This window comes from Spinacia oleracea, chromosome 4 (genome assembly GCF_020520425.1).
Source record: "Spinacia oleracea cultivar Varoflay chromosome 4, BTI_SOV_V1, whole genome shotgun sequence".
Taxonomy (NCBI): Eukaryota; Viridiplantae; Streptophyta; class Magnoliopsida; order Caryophyllales; family Amaranthaceae; genus Spinacia; species Spinacia oleracea.
The window spans coordinates 51,457,542-51,476,475 of NC_079490.1; the positions used below are offsets into that span (position 1 = coordinate 51,457,542).

Sequence of the window (18,934 nt, forward strand, 5' to 3'; positions counted from 1 at the left end):
TCTCCTATATTCTATCTTAACAGTACCATATAATATGAACTTAAGAATTGATTGCCTAAAGTCGAAATACAAGGGCTTCCACACCATATCGAACGTTTCAAGTAAGTAAAATACAATATAAATCGATCAGTAACGATATGGTGGCCTAGCTGGAGGTGGTGCAGGTGACGGCGCCAGTGAAAGAGGCGGGGGTGGAGAAGCAATGACCCAGTTATGTATTCGATCACGAAATGGCGATGGTGGCACTCTTGACCGCTTCCTCCTCACAGGTCTTAGTACCTTCATGCTTAGAAGTTGATCAATTCTAATATTGTTGGGTGGTTGAAGTTCTTGCAACAACCGTCGTCCCATGAGGCCATGACTACTTCACACACTAGACTATTTAGTAATAATAACGTTAGAATAAGCAAGTGTGAAGGGAAACATTTCATTGCTCTAGTGGAATAAAATTTTGCAAGCTAGATGAATATAATAAGTTTATGAATGATGAAGTTTAACAATGAAACTATATGTTTTGGAGTTATTGCGGCATTCATAAATATTTAATGAAAAATTTGTCAAATAAAATCCAATAAAGTTGTTTTTTTTTTTTTTTTTTGTCAATTTACAACATTAAACTTTCAGATTTGTAAATTATAACCTTAAACTTCATACATCACTTTAAATACAATTCCAAGTTATTTTCCGGCAAAAATCATTGGAATATGATGAGAAAAAATTCCACAAAGCTCTAAATATAAATTACATAATTAAAAAAAAATATTAGAAAATCAAATAATCAGAAACTATCCGTCTTTTAAATTTTTAGACTGATTTTGCCGAAAAATAACATGCGATTGTAACTTAAAGTGGAGATGTAAGTTTAAGTTTGTAATTTATAAATTTGAAAGTTTAAAATTGTAGGTGACAAAACAACATAATTGAGTTATATTTCACAAGTTTTCCATATACTATAATGTACTAAAATAGTTACCAATTGAGGTTGACATGAGTGGTTAAGGACCTCTTGCTCCTTAACCAAGGTCTCGGATTCGAATTTTGGGTATGTAAAAAGATCTCAGGTGGAAAAGATTTTCCCCATCAAGATACCCTTACAAGCTCGCGGGAAATTAGTTCACTCACCGAATGCGGTGCAAAATCCTCAAATTAGAATAATAAAAAAAAAATACTAAAATAGTTCACTTCACGCGAACATAGACTTTTCAAATGCCAGCAAATATGCAGCAATGATTTTGGGCTCCAGCAAGTGTCCAACTTGTTATTAATTAATGATAATGTAGTCGGGCACGGGCAGTTAATGGTTATGGGTCTCCCACTTTAAAGTTGTATTCATAATTAACCCACCTACCATCTAACCATCTTCCTCCCCGAATCCGTACGTCTTACTCCGGGAAATGATAAATCCAAGGAAGAATTTCACTTCTTCCAAGGAAATCACCTTTAAAAAAATGTGGATTTCCTTGGAAGAAGTAAAATTTTCCTTGGATTTATCACTTCCCTCTTACTCCTATAAGACATGTAATTGAAGGGTAAAAACATACGGAGTATTTGTCCCCCTTAGGCCTTAATGCCTTATCCGTCTAACTAACCGTCATCCAATAGGCCTTACTGGCCTACTATTATTGCTACGTACTCCGTAATTTAATATACATATATAAAGGAGGCATATTTGGTGAAATATTAGAGTGCCACGTAGGAAATCTAATTATTTCGGCCAATGAAAAATAAGATTTCTAATTTATTTTTGAATAAAAAAAATTGAGTGCCACGTAGATAATTAATTAGGCGCCACATAGATATTTTAATTAATTAATCAATTACTAATATATACAACTCCATCCAAAATCAAATACTCTAATAATTAAAAAAAATCTAAAATAAAATTCATCCAAAATCAAACACTAATCTTAAATAAAATTCAATCCAAAATCGAACACTAATCAAATAATAGAGCGCCGTGTAGGAAATCTAATGGTTTCAGCCAATGAAAAATAAGATTTTAAAATTATTTTTGAATTAAAAAAGTCGACTGTCACGTAAATAAATAATTAGGTGTCACGTAGATATTTTAATTAACTAATTACTAATATATACAACTCCATCCATAATCAAACACTCCAATAATTAAAAAATAAACCAAAGTAAAATTCAATTCAAAATCAAACACTAATCTAATCTAATATATAAAATATAGCACTTGTATATGAATTTTATTTTAACTTAACAATTAATAAAATCCGTGCATCGCACGAGCTAAAATCTAGTTGTTAATCAAAGGGGAGAGAGGCTACATCGCTGGTAACCAGCGACATAATTATCCCATACCCGGGTAAAATTGTAATTTCCGCTCAAAAGTTGAAAAGTCAAACAAAGTATTACGTATGGGCAACAATGACAGTAATTAGTACAACAATGACAGTATTTTAATACAACAATGACAGTATTTATGCAAACGATGACAATACTTATATAACACTTGTATACATACTTTTGCTCATTCATTTAATATGCAACGTACACTTTTATCCATTCATTTAAGTGGTCTATTTACTTTTTATATTTCATTACAGTTATATACATAATTTCCTTTTTTTGGGTGATAGTGACAGTATTTTAATACAACAATGACAGTATATATACAACAATGACAATACTTATATTACCAATGACAGTATGTACCAAGTTAGCAACACTTTTACACATTTATTTAAGGAAAAATTACTTTAAATAATCCAACTTTTCGACGATTTTCCGTAATTAATCCAACCTTGGGATTATTATTTAATAATCCAACCTTTGTATCCCATTAACTTTTATTGCACCTAACCGGTCATCAACCTGATACAACAGCTAATTAATACACGTGTCATGCTACCATTCGTTGTAATTTAGTAGTTTTTTCTATGTCTCCCTAACCAACACTGCATTCCCAAGTCCCCCTATTTTTCCCCATTAACACATTTGGATCGCTATTTCTAACGGGAGTCATCGTCATGGTGTTGTGTTTGTTTGAGATGGAGCGCCTGCGTAGGGAAGAGATAGGGTGATGGTTGGGTGAAGAAATGGTCAGATGGTGGTGATGGTGGTTGTGGTTGTGGTTGTGAACTTGTGAGGGCTGCTAAATTGCGAAGAGAGGGGAGGAGGAAGAGAGAATGTGAGCCATTGGTTGAAATGGATGATTGAGATTTTAACTCTACACTATAGAGTGAATAAAAAACTCTAAAGGATCTTTATCCCTCAAGGGTCTGATTATATGAAGTTGAAGAAGTTTTCAAATGAGGAGTAGCTTCAGGCGGGAAGAGGAAGGAGGAAGAAGAAGGGTAAAAACAAAAAGTTAGAAAGTTAACCTTATTAGCCGGTTTCCGGTCATTTAGGTGCAATAAAAGTGAATGGGGTATAAAAGATTATTAAATAATAATCCAAAAGTTGGATTATTAACGGAAAATCGTTGAAAGGTTGGATTATTTAATGCAATTTTTCCTTTATTTAAAGGTGGGCCATGTTTCTAATTTTTTTTTATTTTTTTTAAGGTGGATATGGGATAATTGTGTCGCTGGTTACCAGCGATGTAACCTTCCTCAATTAAGGGTTCCCTGAAAGGTTCCACCACAACTCCACAAGGTTTATGAGTTGTAAATGGTTCTGACTTCTGAAAGATCAATGTAATAAGTTATTTTTTACTTCCTCCATTTCTAAATACTTATAACAATTTAATTTTTGCACTATTTATATATTAAATTTTAATAAATATTTTTTTGTAATATATAAAAATCAGACCGTATTGTGTAATATGTTGTTGGATTAGTATTAATGTATAATTTTTAAATATCAACTTTTTAAGATTTTACTAATATGTAAACTAGTTTGTTGATACGTGTTTCAGTCAAACTGTTATAAATCTTCAAGAATAGAGGAAATATGTTTTATTTAAATAAAAATTAGATCCAATTCAATATTCACCAAAAATATTATTCTTGACAGTAACTTGATTTAATTATCATACATGCATCTTTTCTAGCCTAAAACATTAGATCGATCCTGTGAGGGAGACGATACAAAAAAGAAACAATCAGTGATGTGGTGGTGGTACGGATGATGGCGACTGTGAAAATATTGCAATTAAGGTCGGTCAACAAGGCGGTGGAGGAGAAGGTTTGGCGATATAGTTGTGAGTCGGGCTCCGATGCGGTGATGGAGGCCTTCGTGGTGGCTGCCTCCTTCTTGAAACAATACCCACTAACCGTTGGCGTATAAATTCAGCCGGGACTTGATCGACAACCTTAGTGTAAGGTCGTGGATGTTCTTGCAACAATCGTCGTCCAACAACAACTTCACAAATTACACCTTGTAATACTACTAATGTCGCAAAAAGCACCAAGTATGTTGTTGACGAAATTCTCATTGTGAAAATAAAGTTAGTTAATACGAAGTATTTGTTTCAAGTTTGTTGCATTCTCAAATATACACCGTACGTATAATATAGATACAGAGTTTGACTCGTTTATAACGTGCAAATTCAAACAAATAATGCGCGTTAATATGTCAATGCCACACAGCTTCCCCCTGCAGCCAGCAGCAACAAATGTCCACTTTTCCTTTTCGAGTAAGCGACAAATATCAAAATAATTAATTTTTCACAAATTCTTATTTACGGGGATTCGACTTCACCAGGTACTACAAAAGGAAGTTGATCCTAGATTATCAATAAGCCTTAAAATGCTTAAAAGTTAAGCATATATATATATATAAAAGTTATGTAATTTTTAGTGATAAATTTTTTCATTTTAGTAAAGCTTATTTCTTCAAAATAACTAATAATGTATAAAATTAATCTTTTAACTCTTTAAAATATTTATCTATCAATTTTTTTTATTAATATAAAAGTTAATCATAACTTAAAAATTCTAAGATAGTCATCTTAAAAATGACCATGGTAAGGGAATTAATTTGGACCACATAAATTGATTTTATTTTACCTTTTTTATTTTCTTTTTTCTTTATTTTTTTATCCAAAAATCAATTAAATGATTTTTTATGTAATATGAAAAATCAATTCTTTATTTTTGTGAAAATCAAAAAATAATTTCCAAAAATACGTTAATACTTAATTAGACTAATTAATACGCGAGTTTTGTTAATTTTCCCTCTCCTCTAGCCCAACCACTCACCGGACCACCGGACCTCCCTCGCAACCACCAACCCCCCTTCCCAGTCGCGACATCCTCCGGTGGCGTCCAGTCGTCCACCCCTCCGTTCACACGAACCCACACCGCACCTCCTCCCGCACAGCTTCTTCTTCACTCGTTCTTCGTCGTCGACTTCGCAGATCTGTGCGACTAAGGTGGGTATAAGGTGGTTTCGTGGCTGGGAAAGGTGGTTTCGCGGCTGGATAAGGTGAACTCGCGGCTGGGAAGGATTCGGAGATGGTTTGCTGGCCGCGGCTGCCTGGTTGCGGTGGCTCATGGAGATGTGCTGGCCGCCGCTGCGTTTCTTCAGGCCCAACACCCAACTGTGTTTTTTTTAAGTTTTACAGAAATTAAAATAACTTAGTTATAAATAACCTGCAATAAATAACACAAAAGCTATATTGTCTTGGTGGTTTATTGTCAAATCATTCTCTACTTAGAGGTCTTGAGTTCGATTCCTCATAACCTCATGTTTTTTTTAATGCGACTATATTGTCTAAAATAAATATTATTTTAATTACTTTTATGTTAGTTTCATAAAATATTAATCTAATTTTATTCAAATAAGTGTTATTTATAGTTGAATTATTTTATTTTTGTTAATTTAGTTTTCTTTTAATAACTCGTGTTTTTATTATTTTATTTTCATTTTTTTATGCAAAGCAAGAAAATTATATTTTCGTTTTATTTATAATTTTCTCAACTCTCCCCTCAGATTGTCTTATGTAAGGTACGTGCTCGAGATCAAAGTCACATATTCGAATATCAACTCAATTTCATAGTTCGTAGAACAATTTATAAGATAAGAACGTTAGCTTTTGAACATATATACTTTATTTTTCTTATTTTAGTTTCCTTTTAGTAACTCGTGTTTTTATTATTTTATTTTCGTTTTATTTTCAATTTTATCGATTCGCCCCTCGCCTTTATCTTATGCAAGTTACGTGCTCGGGATCCAAGTGGATTATTCGAATATCAACTCAAGTCTATAGTTCGTAGAATAATTTATAAGATACAAATAACACTAATTTTGAACACTTCGATCTAATTATTTATTGAGGAAACTACCTACAATATAGATGGACATTGCCAAACCACAATATAGATGGACATTGTTGTTGGATTTTGTGATGGTAATGTCCTTCTATATTGTTGGTAATTACCTTAAGCCTTTTTTATATCATCTAAAATAAAAAGGATTCATCTTATGGCAGTAATTTTTATATTATTTTAATAAAATACTAACCTCCATTTCTAAATTTATTTCAAAGTAAATTTATTTAATTAAATTATGGTCAAAATAAATTTATTTAATTAAATTAAACCTCCATCTTAGCCATGGTCTTTTGCTTTATCTATTTATAGTTAAATTATTTTCTTTTCTTTTAATAACTCATGTTTTATATTTTATTTTGTTTTATATTCAATTTTCTCGATTACTTAGTTAGAACAATTACTTGGTTTCATCGAGTTTATTAAAATATTCATTTGATTTGATGCAAGGTTCTTCAATATTTCAACATAAAAACCATGGCTAAATTTTAATAGTAATGAAGACTTTTTTTCATTTTAAACACGGGACACTTATAAATGAATTCAAACAAATTATTCAATAACGTTAATGAGTCGAGAGTGAATTGTTCGAGCTTGGTTCATTTACTTCACAAGCTTACATTTTTGTTCAAGCTTGCTTATTAACTTAACAAATGAGTTTGGATGAGTTTTAACCGAGCTTGTTTGCGAGTACTACGCGAAAGTATCGACTCATTTGCTCCCCTATTTTAAATGATTTGAAATGTAAATCATATATTGGTTTTGTATATTAATTGAAAACAAATGGGGAAAAACACCTATTTTGAAATAATTAGATCTAAAAAGTATTCATGCATCACTACAACATAAACGAGCATATGCAACGGGGTATTGCAACGGTTAATCCTATTGCAACAGTTGTTTACAACGGTCTATGCTTTTGGTACGGCTATTGCAACGGCTAAATCTATTGCAACACCATTTTCCAACGGTTTCCTTAAACCGTTGCATTACCCCATCTAGTGCAACGGTTATACAGGTTATGGCAACGGTCTATGTGCATCTGTTGCATTTGATTGAATTTTCCTTAACGCGAATTTTTCCTCCTAACACTTTCGGGAAGTTTCTAAAACCCTAAACTCCTTAAAGAAAAAGAAAAAAAAAACCAAAGAAACAAAACCCCTAAATCCATCTTCTTTCTCAGACAAAAAACCTAAACCCTTGTTCGTTTCTTCGCTCAATTCTCTGCCTGACTTCTAATTATTCTTCCCAGACTAAAGCAACAAAATTCAGAAAAAAAAACCCATAAAAATTTCAAAGCTTCCATCGCCGACGACCTTTGCTGATACACGACCATTGCTGTAAATCACTCTCAAACGCCGGCGATCTTTTCAACGAGGACTGCTCTTTGTCTCAAGTATGCTCTCAACCTTTAAATTCTTATGTTTTTTTCATCCTTTAAACCCTAAAACATCATCAATTTTCACGAATTATACTAGCATAAAGTGCCTCAATTCAAGCTATTCCTAACCTAGAAAATTGAAATTATCATAGTCTTTTTGTTCTCCACAATGTTTAACAACAATACTACACGAATTGTACTCTTTAGATTAATGTTTTAGGTGAAGGAAATAATGCCCTTGGTCCAAGTATGCATTCTATGTTAAGTCTAATAAATGCGGTTCAGTATTAATTAACAAGTTAATAATTCAGTGAGATCAAGTGAGCTGAATGCCTAGCTAGAGGCCGCTTCAGTTCAAGTGGAATTAATGATATTAATCCACAGCTTACTCTTGACTGAACCCGTAGGGTCACACAAATAGTACGTAAACGGATCAAGTATTTAATGGCATTAAATACTCCATCTATGGATATTCGGAATCGACGGATCTTGGTTTCAGTGGGAGCTGAGATCGTCACAGGCAAGAAATGAATACTCCGGAAACGATGATATTGCCGGAAACGGAAATATGGATCGTATCGGAAATATAAATATTATCCAAGTCGTAGATGTTGCCGGAAACGGAAACATGGTACGTATCGGGAAATATTATCGGAAATAGAAATATTGCCGGAATCGGAAATATTGCCGGAAACGGAAATATTGTCAGAATCGGAAATATTATCGGAATCGGAAAATAATTCCGGAAACGGAAATATTAAATATTTGTTCGAAACGGAAATTAATTCCGGAATCGAAAATATTAAATATTGTTCGTATCGGAAATATATTCCGGAATCGGGAATTTAATCGGAAGCGTATCGTACGAATAAGCATCGGACGAGACCTGCCGGACGAGGGCCCAGCACGAAGCCAGGCCATCGCCCAGCAAGCCAAGCGCGCCACACGAACAGCCAAGGCCACGCCAGGCCCAGCGCAAGGCCAGGCCCAGCAGGCCGTGGCAGCGCGCGCAGCTGCGAGCAGTGGGCTGCGAGCATTGCTGCAGCTCGCGTGGGCTTGTAGCTCGCGTGGGCCGTGCGGCCGTGTGGGCTGTGCGCGGGCATGGCCTGCACGCTTGCGGGTCATGCTCGCGTAAGTGTTTGTGTTCGCATACGAAACCTAAAACGTGCAGAATTCGTTTAATGATTAAATTCCTAATTCTATTTGATAAATTAATTAAATAAGAGTTTTATTATAATTCTAATTTAATTAATTCGTATCCTAATAGGATTCCAATTCTCTTTCCATACCCCTATAAATATGTGGCCTGGGTTCACAATTTAGAACGAGTTATTCAAGTATTCAAAGTGAGTTTTTGAGAGAAAAATTCAGTCACACATCTTGCTCAAAAGTGCCGAAAATTTATAGTACCTTAGGGGCGATTCTAGTTGGTCAATCTTAAGGCGGATCCGGACGTGCTGTGGACTATCTACGGAGGGACGACACTTGGAGTCCTAAAGACTTGTTCTTGTTCGGTTCGGGCGCAGCTAGGGAAGGCACGCAACAAAGAGTATGCATCTAAACTATGCTAAATGATTATGTGTAAATAATATGTATTCCTGGCTTAATGGTTGTTTCCGCATGATTTATGAATTATCATATGTATCATAACCTAACAGTGGTATCACGAGCCTCTTATTATTTTCATAATCTAAATTGCATGAACATGGTTAAATATTACAAATTTGCAAGGATTAAAAGGGGTGATTAATTTTCGTAATTGTTAATTAATTGCAAATTGCGTTTATTTAATTATACGTACGCAGTTTTTCGGCAGTTTCTTCGTTACTCATCCAAATCGAGTGATTTTTGTGTCAATTCCGCATGTAAAAGGCATTCTAAAATTTTGACAAAAATAGTCTTTTTCTGCCGAACCCAGAATTCTCAAATTCGAAGCCTAACTATGACTTTTCGAAGGTTTTAGTTTTTCGAATGCAAAATTTCGTAAATTTAAGATGTTAAATTAAATATTTGCGATTCTTGTTGATAAATCTTGAATTTTTGATTGACCTACTGTATATGTTTAACAAGTTTGAATGCCTAGCCTTGTTAATTATGCAATCTAATTTGTAATTATGATTAATTAGTTGAAAATTAGAATAATTTAGAATTAATTTGATTTTCATAATTAATTATAATTTAATTAGATACCTATGATTAAAAACCACCATAAAAATTGTAAATTTATGATAAATTTTAAATTTTTATGACCTAGGCTTGAATCCATGATAATCGGAAATCAATTGAATAATAAAATTTCGATTTTTCGCCCTAAAATTATGAAATTAATATTAATTTATTAATTTGTCATTAATTTTAAATATAAATTTTAAATTTTTATGCGATTCGTTCATATAACTTGCACGCACAAAGCAATGGACGCTTCGTGTTACCCTTAAGGGGTGTTGTATAGTGCGGGCATGCGACGACGAGCAAGGGAGCTCGTCGCCCGTGCGGCACGAATGCAATGAGCAAAGGGCATGGTGCACGAGCACAAGGCAGCAGCCCTGCCTTGTGTCGTGGGCCACGAGCTATGGACGAATGGGCATGGGCGAAGGCAAGGCACGGCAGTCGCGTGTGGGCAGCAAGCGAGCTGCGCCACAACGCGCACTGCCTCGCGCAAACGCGCGCAGCCTCGCGCAAGCGCGCGCAGTCTCGCGCGCAGCGAGCGCAAGCTCGCGTGCCACGAGCGCTGCGCCCAGCGTCGATCGCGCGCAGCGAGCAATTGCTCGCGCACAGCGAGCGATGGCTCGCGTGCATCGAGCGCTGGAGCGCGCGCAGCAAGCGCTGGCGAGCGCGCACAGCGAGCGATGGCTCGCGTGCATCGAGCGCTGGCGCGCGCGCAGCGAGCACCAACTTGTGCGATGGCTTGCGATGGGTAGATGCAGCAGCTATGCGACGAGCGCATGGGCTGCGCGCACATGGCCAGCGATGGCTGTGTGCGTGTGGCCCATGGGCGTGCGATGCGTAGGGTGTTTGCATTACGATTAGATCGTTTTGAATGTTTAATTTGAAATTTTCAGTTTACGTAATTTTAATTAATTTTAAAATTAATAATTTAAATTATTTTCTTGGATTTTAATTTTGAATATTGTAATTATAATAAATTTTATTTATTCTAATTATTTTACTAAAATTAAAATCATGAATTAATTTAAATACGACTGAAATCAAATTAAAATTTTTGGATTCAATTATAAATTTATATGGGCTTTAAATTTTAATTAAATTTGTATGTTTCCGGTTAGACTTGAAATACATTTTTATGTTTAAAATTAGTAAAGCATATGAATTTATTGGTTTAAGTGGGAGCGCTTTTTAGTCATAAACTCTTGATTAGGTCTACGAATCCTTAAGGTTAAAACAACTTGATTAGAATTAATAAGGACTGAATAATTGGTAGATTATTGGTGCCCTTGATTAATTGCTGCAAATGTTTACGTGATGCATAATGTGTTTTACTAACCAGCTATGTGGGCCATTCATGATAATGAATGGGTGAATGGTATATATTGTATATGTACTGTTTTGCAGGTTATGAAGTGACTAGTATGGCCCAAATAGGATAGAAAATATGGTATGCGTACCATTAATTTGAATGTAATTGGTCTAAAGTACCAAAGTTGTTTTTCAATTCAAATATGGTCTGCGTACCATCAAATAGTTGTAATTAGTTTTAATTATAGCTTATCCTATTTGAAGAAAATGGTGCCTCCCACGGAGATTTTCAAGACGGACTTTGAAGTTAAAGCTTCAAGATGAAGTCGGGCCATACTAGATCACATTTATCTTATGCATGCTTTAAGTTATTTATTGCTTTAAATATGTCTTAATTATGCATAAGATTGTGGCTTGATTATGTTGCATGATTAAGGATTTTAGTTCACTTAAAATCTAACCAACATAGTAAGAGCCTTAAGTTCCAAACTTAAAAATTGAGTTAAAAGGTGCCATGCCAAAATATACACTTGCTTGGATATCCTTTACATCAATCTAGTAATAGTTTTCGCTCAGCGAGGTGTTACTTATTGGTCCTAAAGGGGCAAGGTACACAAATAATTGTGAGTACATGTTAGTTTTGGTGAAACTCAACGATATAAGTAAGGAGTCCTTTTATGTCGTGGCAAAATCGATAGGTTTACCTAATAAGTTCTTAGACGTACCTATCAACCAAGAATAGTTTCTAGACTATTAGCAAAAGGCTTTTGCTTACCTAAGATGTTTTAGGATTAAGTCGACAAACTGTGCTTAGTTCTTCAATGATTTTAGGATCTTGGAATCATTTTATTCACACCTGCCGGAACACATAACTTGAATAAAATGCTTAATAAACATTGAATTATGCATGTATGCTAGAATTTAAGTTTATTAAGAGAAACTGTGAATGGTTATTTATTTGTTTATTCTTTTCAATTGTAGTTTTAATATGGCAAACAACAATCAAAACATCATCATGGGTTCTGAGCTTATGGTCAAGCTGAACCTGGCAAATTTTCTTGAATGGGAAGCTAAGCTAGTTGAAATAGTCAAACTCAATGGACTTGAGTATGTACTATCACATCCCATGCCAAGCTACTATGCCAGAGACATGACCCCTGAGAGATTTTACGCCTGGGATGCGGATCTCAAAAAGGTTATGAGTCTCATGCTGAACAATATCCCTGATGATTGGGCTAGAAGGTTTGTAGCCTATGAACCTTTTATGCTCATCAAGAATCTGAGGGATATCTGTCGTGGAAGCACGGAGGACAGGGACCTGAACGTCCATGAGTTGATTGAATCAATGTCTGGTCTAAAGGTTAGTTCTCCCAACAGGTGTTATAGGATGGAGGTCCAAGAAACACATGTTCAGCTCCTTCGCACTAAACAGAGGGTAGGCGTCCCACTGAGGTTCCATGTGGATCTTATGCGTTCATACTTTGATCGCCTAAGTCTACTAGGAACACCAATAAGCGAAAGGATGGCAGTCTCTATCTTGCTCAATTCACTACACAGTGGGTTTGGTCGCTTCAAGCAACTATACCTAAGTGAACCAAGAGAAGAAACAGTTGCAGAATTTGTTCACCTTGTCAGAAAGGCTGAAATAATACTGGACTGTGAAGCCAAAGATTTACTCAAGGCTAGAAGGAGACCGTTCAAGAAAGGTGGAAAGTCCAAGGGCAATGCTAAATCAAAGCAGGACAAGTCCACATCAAGCTGTCTTTATTGTGATGGAATAGGCCATTACAAAAGAGAATGTCCAAAGCTAAAGGAAGATCAGAAGAACGGAACAGTCGTTCCATCTTCAGGTATTTTCGTTATAGACTGTATACTTGCTAATTCAACTTCTTGGGTATTAGATACAGGTAGTGGCTCACACTTATGTTCCAATCCATAGGGACTAAGAAGAAGTAGAAAGTTAAGCAAGGGTGAAGTCGACCTACGAGTGGGAAATGGAGCACGGATTGCTGCATTAGCTGTAGGAACTCACTTTTTGTCGTTGCCCTCCGGGCTAGTTTTGGAACTGGAAGAATGTTTCCATGTTCCAAGTCTTACTAAAAACATCATTTCAGTTTCTTGCTTAGATGCTAAGGGATTTTCCTTTTTAATAAAAGACAATAGTTGTTCGTTTTATTTTAAAGAGATGTTTTATGGATCTGCTAGATTAGTCAATGGACTTTATTTATTAGATCACGACAAACAAGTATATAACATAAATACCAAAAAGGCCAAAAAGGATGATTCAGATCTCACCTATCTGTGGCATTGTCGATTAGGCCATATAAACTTGAAACGCTTAGAAAGACTTCAAAAGGAAGGAATTCTAGAACCATTTGACTTAGAGGATTATGGTAAATGCGAATCATGTTTACTTGGCAAAATGACAAAGCAACCTTTCTCTAAAGTTGGAGAAAGAGCAAATGAACTATTGGGTTTAATCCATACAGATGTATGTGGACCAATGAGTACAAATGCTAGAGGTGGTTTCAGCTACTTTATCACTTTCACTGATGACTTCAGTAGATATGGTTATGTCTACCTAATGAAGCATAAGTCTGAATCCTTTGACAAATTCAAGGAATTTCAGAGTGAAGTAGAGAATCAATTAGGCAAGAAGATTAAGGCACTGCGGTCTGATAGAGGCGGTGAATATATGAGCTATGAATTTGATGACCATCTGAAAGAATGTGGAATTCTATCAGAATTGACTCCTCCTGGAACACCACAATGAAACGGTGTGTCGGAACGGAGGAACAGAACCTTGCTAGACATGGTCAGGTCAATGATGGGTCAGGCCGAACTTCCATTAGAATTTTGGGGACATGCACTAAATACAGCTGCACTCACTATAAATAGAGCTCCGTCTAAAGCTGTCGAAAAGACTCCATACGAATTATGGTTTGGAAAGCCTCCAAATGTGTCTTTTCTTAAGATTTGGGGATGTGAAGTATACGTCAAACGATTAATTTCAGACAAACTTCATCCAAAATCTGACAAATGTATCCTTGTGGGCTATCCAAAGGAAACAAAGGGGTATTACTTCTACAATACATCTGAGAACAAGATGTTTGTTGCTCGAGATGGTGTCTTTTTGGAGAAAGATCACATTTCCAAAATGACAAGTGGGAGAAAAGTAGACCTCGAAGAAATTCGAGTCGAACAACAAACTCTAGAGAATGCTCAAGATGACATTCAGGATGAAACTCAGAGATCTTTAGAAGAATCTGGTGAGAATCATGGTCAATCTAGAAATGTTACCCCGCGTAGATCGCAAAGATATAGATCTCAACCGGAAAGGTACTTAGGTATTTTGACGAACGAGAGCTATGACGTTCTATTACTTGAAAGTGATGAACCTGCGACTTACAAACAAGCTATGACGAGCCCTAGCTCCAAGCAGTGGCAAGAAGCCATGCAATCTGAATTAGACTCCATGTCTGAAAACCAAGTATGGGATTTGGTCGATTTTCCAGATGGCTACCAAGCCATTGGAAGCAAATGGGTTTTCAAACTGAAAAAGGACAAGGATGGGAAACTTGAAGTTTTCAAAGCTAGATTGGTTGCAAAAGGTTACAGGCAAGTCCACGGTGTGGATTACGATGAAACCTTTTCACCAGTTGCAATGCTAAAGTCTATTCGGATAATGTTAGCAATCGCTGCATATTACGATTACGAAATATGGCAGATGGATGTCAAAACTGCTTTCTTAAACGGCGTTTTAACAGAAACTGTGTTTATGACACAGCCTGAAGGTTTTGAGGATCCAAAGAATGCTAAAAAGGTATGCAAGCTAAAGAAGTCAATCTACGGATTGAAGCAGGCATCCAGGAGCTGGAATATACGTTTTGATGAAGCAGTCAGTGACTTTGGTTTCATCAAGAACGCGGACGAATCTTGTGTATACAAGAAGGTCAGTGGGAGCAAAATTGCTTTCCTAGTATTATATGTCGACGACATATTACTTATCGGAAATGACATTCATATGTTGAACTCTGTCAAGATTTGGCTTGGGAAATGTTTTTCGATGAAAGATCTAGGAGAAGCACAGTACATATTGGGCATCAAGATTTACAGAGATAGATCTAAAAAGATGATTGGACTTAGTCAAAGCACTTATATCAATAAGGTGCTTGATAGGTTCAAGATGGCGGACTCCAAGCGAGGCTACCTACCCATGTCTCATGGAATGACTCTAAGCAAGAATCAGTGCCCAAAAACACTTGATGAGCGTAGACGAATGAATGGGATTCCATATGCATCATTGATTGGTTCAATAATGTATGCTATGATATGTACACGCCCGGATGTTGCGTACGCACTCAGTGCTACGAGCAGATACCAGTCAGACCCAGGAGAGGCGCATTGGACTGCTGCCAAGAACATTCTGAAGTACCTGAAAAGGCACAAAGATGACTTCCTGGTCTATGGTGGAGATGATGAATTAATTGTTAAAGGCTATACGGACGCAAGTTTCCAAACCGACAAAGATGATTTCAGATCACAGTCTGGGTTTGTCTTCTGCCTCAACGGAGGAGCAGTAAGCTGGAAAAGTGCTAAGCAAAGCACCATTGCGGATTCTACAACTGAAGCGGAGTACATTGCTGCACATGAAGCAGCAAAGGAAGCTATATGGCTAAGGAAGTTCATAGGTGAACTTGGTGTAGTCCCCTCCATTAAAGGACCAATAGCCCTGTATTGTGATAATAACGGAGCTATTGCACAGGCAAAGGAGCCTAGACACCACCAGAGAGTCAAGCATGTACTTCGTAGATTTCACCTTCTACGAGAGTTCGTTGAAAGAAAAGAAGTCGAGATAAGCAAAATTGGTACTGATGACAACATATCAGATCCATTAACTAAACCTCTGCCGCAGGCGAAGCACAACTCGCACACTGCAGCTATGGGAATCAAGCATATTGGAGAATGGCTTTGATGTCTCTGTTTAATGTTTTAAAGTTTTAGAGTTTAAATCTTTGTAAAACATTATTGGTTAATCATTCACAATAAATGAAAAGAATTCATTTTTCCATTTAATTTGTGGTTTATTAAATGATGAGTCCCTTCAATTTGACGATATATTCAAGATAGACTATCAGGACCAGTCCTGTGACTAAGAAATGTCTATCAAGTGAACTTGAATGTCAAAGGTTGAAAATGGTCCCTAGTCGGAGTTTTCTATAAAATTGGACGCATAGAAAACGTTAGACGATTAGAATGCAAGATGACTAGTAGTTCTGTTTCTTGAACTATGTGGACATGGCAATGTCATAATCATTTGCATAGATACTTACTTTGGGAAGACTAGTATCGGACAAGACCTATGAAACTTTACTGTAAGAGATGAAAATCTGTCATAAGTAAATTTCATTAAAATTATTAGACACTAAATCCTCAATACTTGAGTGATTTGAGATTACTTGTTTGAGAACTGGTTGCTTTGACGTTGACCAACCGTCGCACCGTAAAAGGAGGCTATAAAGGCAACGCTCAGGTAATCACCTATCAAACGAAGTCTAATCTCAAGATCACAAGATTGGGATTGTCCTCCCATAAATAGGGATGAGATGCTTAAAAGTTGTACAAGGCCACTCGGAGAGCTAGAAACTGTGAAATGCATGGCCGTGCTCGGATGAATCATAGGCTATGATTATCTATTTATTTGATCAGTTGAACTCTGAAACCGAGGAACACCTCTGGACATAATAAGGATGACAACTCTTACCTTATGTTCAAGAGCAAGCATCGAGCGACAAAGGAATTAGGAAATGCACACTTGTCCCTAAGGACAAGTGGGAGACTGAAGGAAATAGTGCCCTTGGTCCAAGTATGCATATAATATTAAGTCTAATAAATGCGGTTCAGTATTAATTAACAAGTTAATAATTCAGTGAGATCAAGTGAGCTGATTGCCTGACTAGAGGCCGCTTCAGTTCAAGTGGAATTAATTATATTAATCCACAGCTTACTCTTGACTGAACCCGTAGGGTCACACAAATAGTACGTAAACGGATCAAGTATTTAATGGCATTAAATACTCCATCTATGGATATTCGGAATCGACGGATCTTGGTTTCAGTGGGAGCTGAGATCGTCACAGGCAAGAAATGAATACTCCGGAAACGATGATATTGCCGGAAACGGAAATATGGATCGTATCGGAAATATAAATATTATCCAAGTCGTAGATGTTGCCGGAAACGGAAACATGGTACGTATCGGGAAATATTATCCGAAATAGAAATATTGCCGGAATCGGAAATATTGCCGGAAACGGAAATATTGTCAGAATCGGAAATATTATCGGAATCGGAAAATAATTCCGGAAACGGAAATTTTAAATATTTGTTCGAAACGGAAATTAATTCCGGAATCGAAAATATTAAATATTGTTCGTATCGGAAATATATTCCGGAATCGGGAATTTAATCGGAAGCGTATCGTACGAATAAGCATCGGACGAGGCCTGCCGGACGAGGGCCCAGCACGAAGCCAGGCCATCGCCCAGCAAGCCAAGCGCGCCACACGAACAGCCAAGGCCACGCCAGGCCCAGCGCAAGGCCAGGCCCAGCAGGCCGTGGCAGCGCGCACAGCGCGCGCAGTGGGCTGCGAGCATTGCTGCAGCTCGCGTGGGCTTGTAGCTCGCGTGGGCCGTGCGGCCGTGTGGGATGTGCGCGGGCATGGCCTGCACGCTTGCGGGTCATGCTCGCGTAAGTGTTTGTGTTCGCATACGAAACCTAAAACGTGCAGAATTCGTTTAATGATTAAATTCCTAATTCTATTTGATAAATTAATTAAATAAGAGTTTTATTATAATTCTAATTTAATTAATTTGTATCCTAATAGGATTCCAATTCTCTTTCCATACCCCTATTAATATGTGGCCTGGGTTCACAATTTAGAATGAGTTATTCAAGTATTCAAAGTGAGTTTTTGAGAGAAAAATTCAGTCACACATCTTGCTCAAAAGTGCCGAAAATTTATAGTACCTTAGGGGCGATTCTAGTTGGTCAATCTTAAGGCGGATCCGGACGTGCTGTGGACTATCTACGGAGGGACGACACTTGGAGTCCTAAAGACTTGTTCTTTTTCGGTTCGGGCGCAGCTAGGGAAGGCACGCAACAAAGAGTATGCATCTAAACTATGCTAAATGATTATGTGTAATAATATGTATTCCTGGCTTAATGGTTGTTTCCGCATGATTTATGAATTGTCATATGTATCATAACCTAACATTAGGGTTTAAGCTGTAATTTTGATAGTGCCCACCAATTGTTCGATGAAATGCCTAGTAGAAATTCTAATATTTTTTTTTCTATTTGCCCTGTTGTTGCCTTCTGGATTGGTTCTTGGCTTGCTGTTGGGCTTCTTCGTTTCTCTTTGTTGTTGTGTTTCTGCTTGGAAGTGGGAAACATAAACTTTTATTCCTTCTTCTGAACAACCAGGGGAATTGGATAATCTATTAATCTTATCTGTTGTTTTTAACAGTTTTTTTTGTGATGCAATAATGACAAATGTCTAATCCCAGCTCTTTTGAGATCTTTTGTAGATCCGAGAAAATACTATGTTAATTTGTCTGAGATTTAGAACGAATCAATTTGCAGAAACCTACATCCCTCCTCAGAAAAGATGAACAGGAGTGTGGAAACAATTGGACACACTAATGCTTCACTGCTGTTTCGTTCAAAGTTTTGGGAGTTAAATATGTATCCAGGTAGTTTATGTTCCTTCTATACCTAGTTGCCTTTTTATTTTAACTTTGTATAAATAGATTGCTACTAGTTAATTATCCACCCTT

At 36.6% G+C, this 18,934-nt stretch overlaps 1 non-coding gene across 1 annotated transcript; it reads left to right on the top strand.

Moving 5' to 3' along the window:
- The first annotated feature begins 18,630 nt into the window (after positions 1 to 18,630).
- Positions 18,631 to 18,724, top strand: LOC130460523 (small nucleolar RNA snoR69Y). The gene has a single exon (XR_008920379.1). It is a non-coding gene; the product is annotated as a small nucleolar RNA snoR69Y (small nucleolar RNA).
- The last annotated feature ends 210 nt before the right edge of the window (positions 18,725 to 18,934 follow it).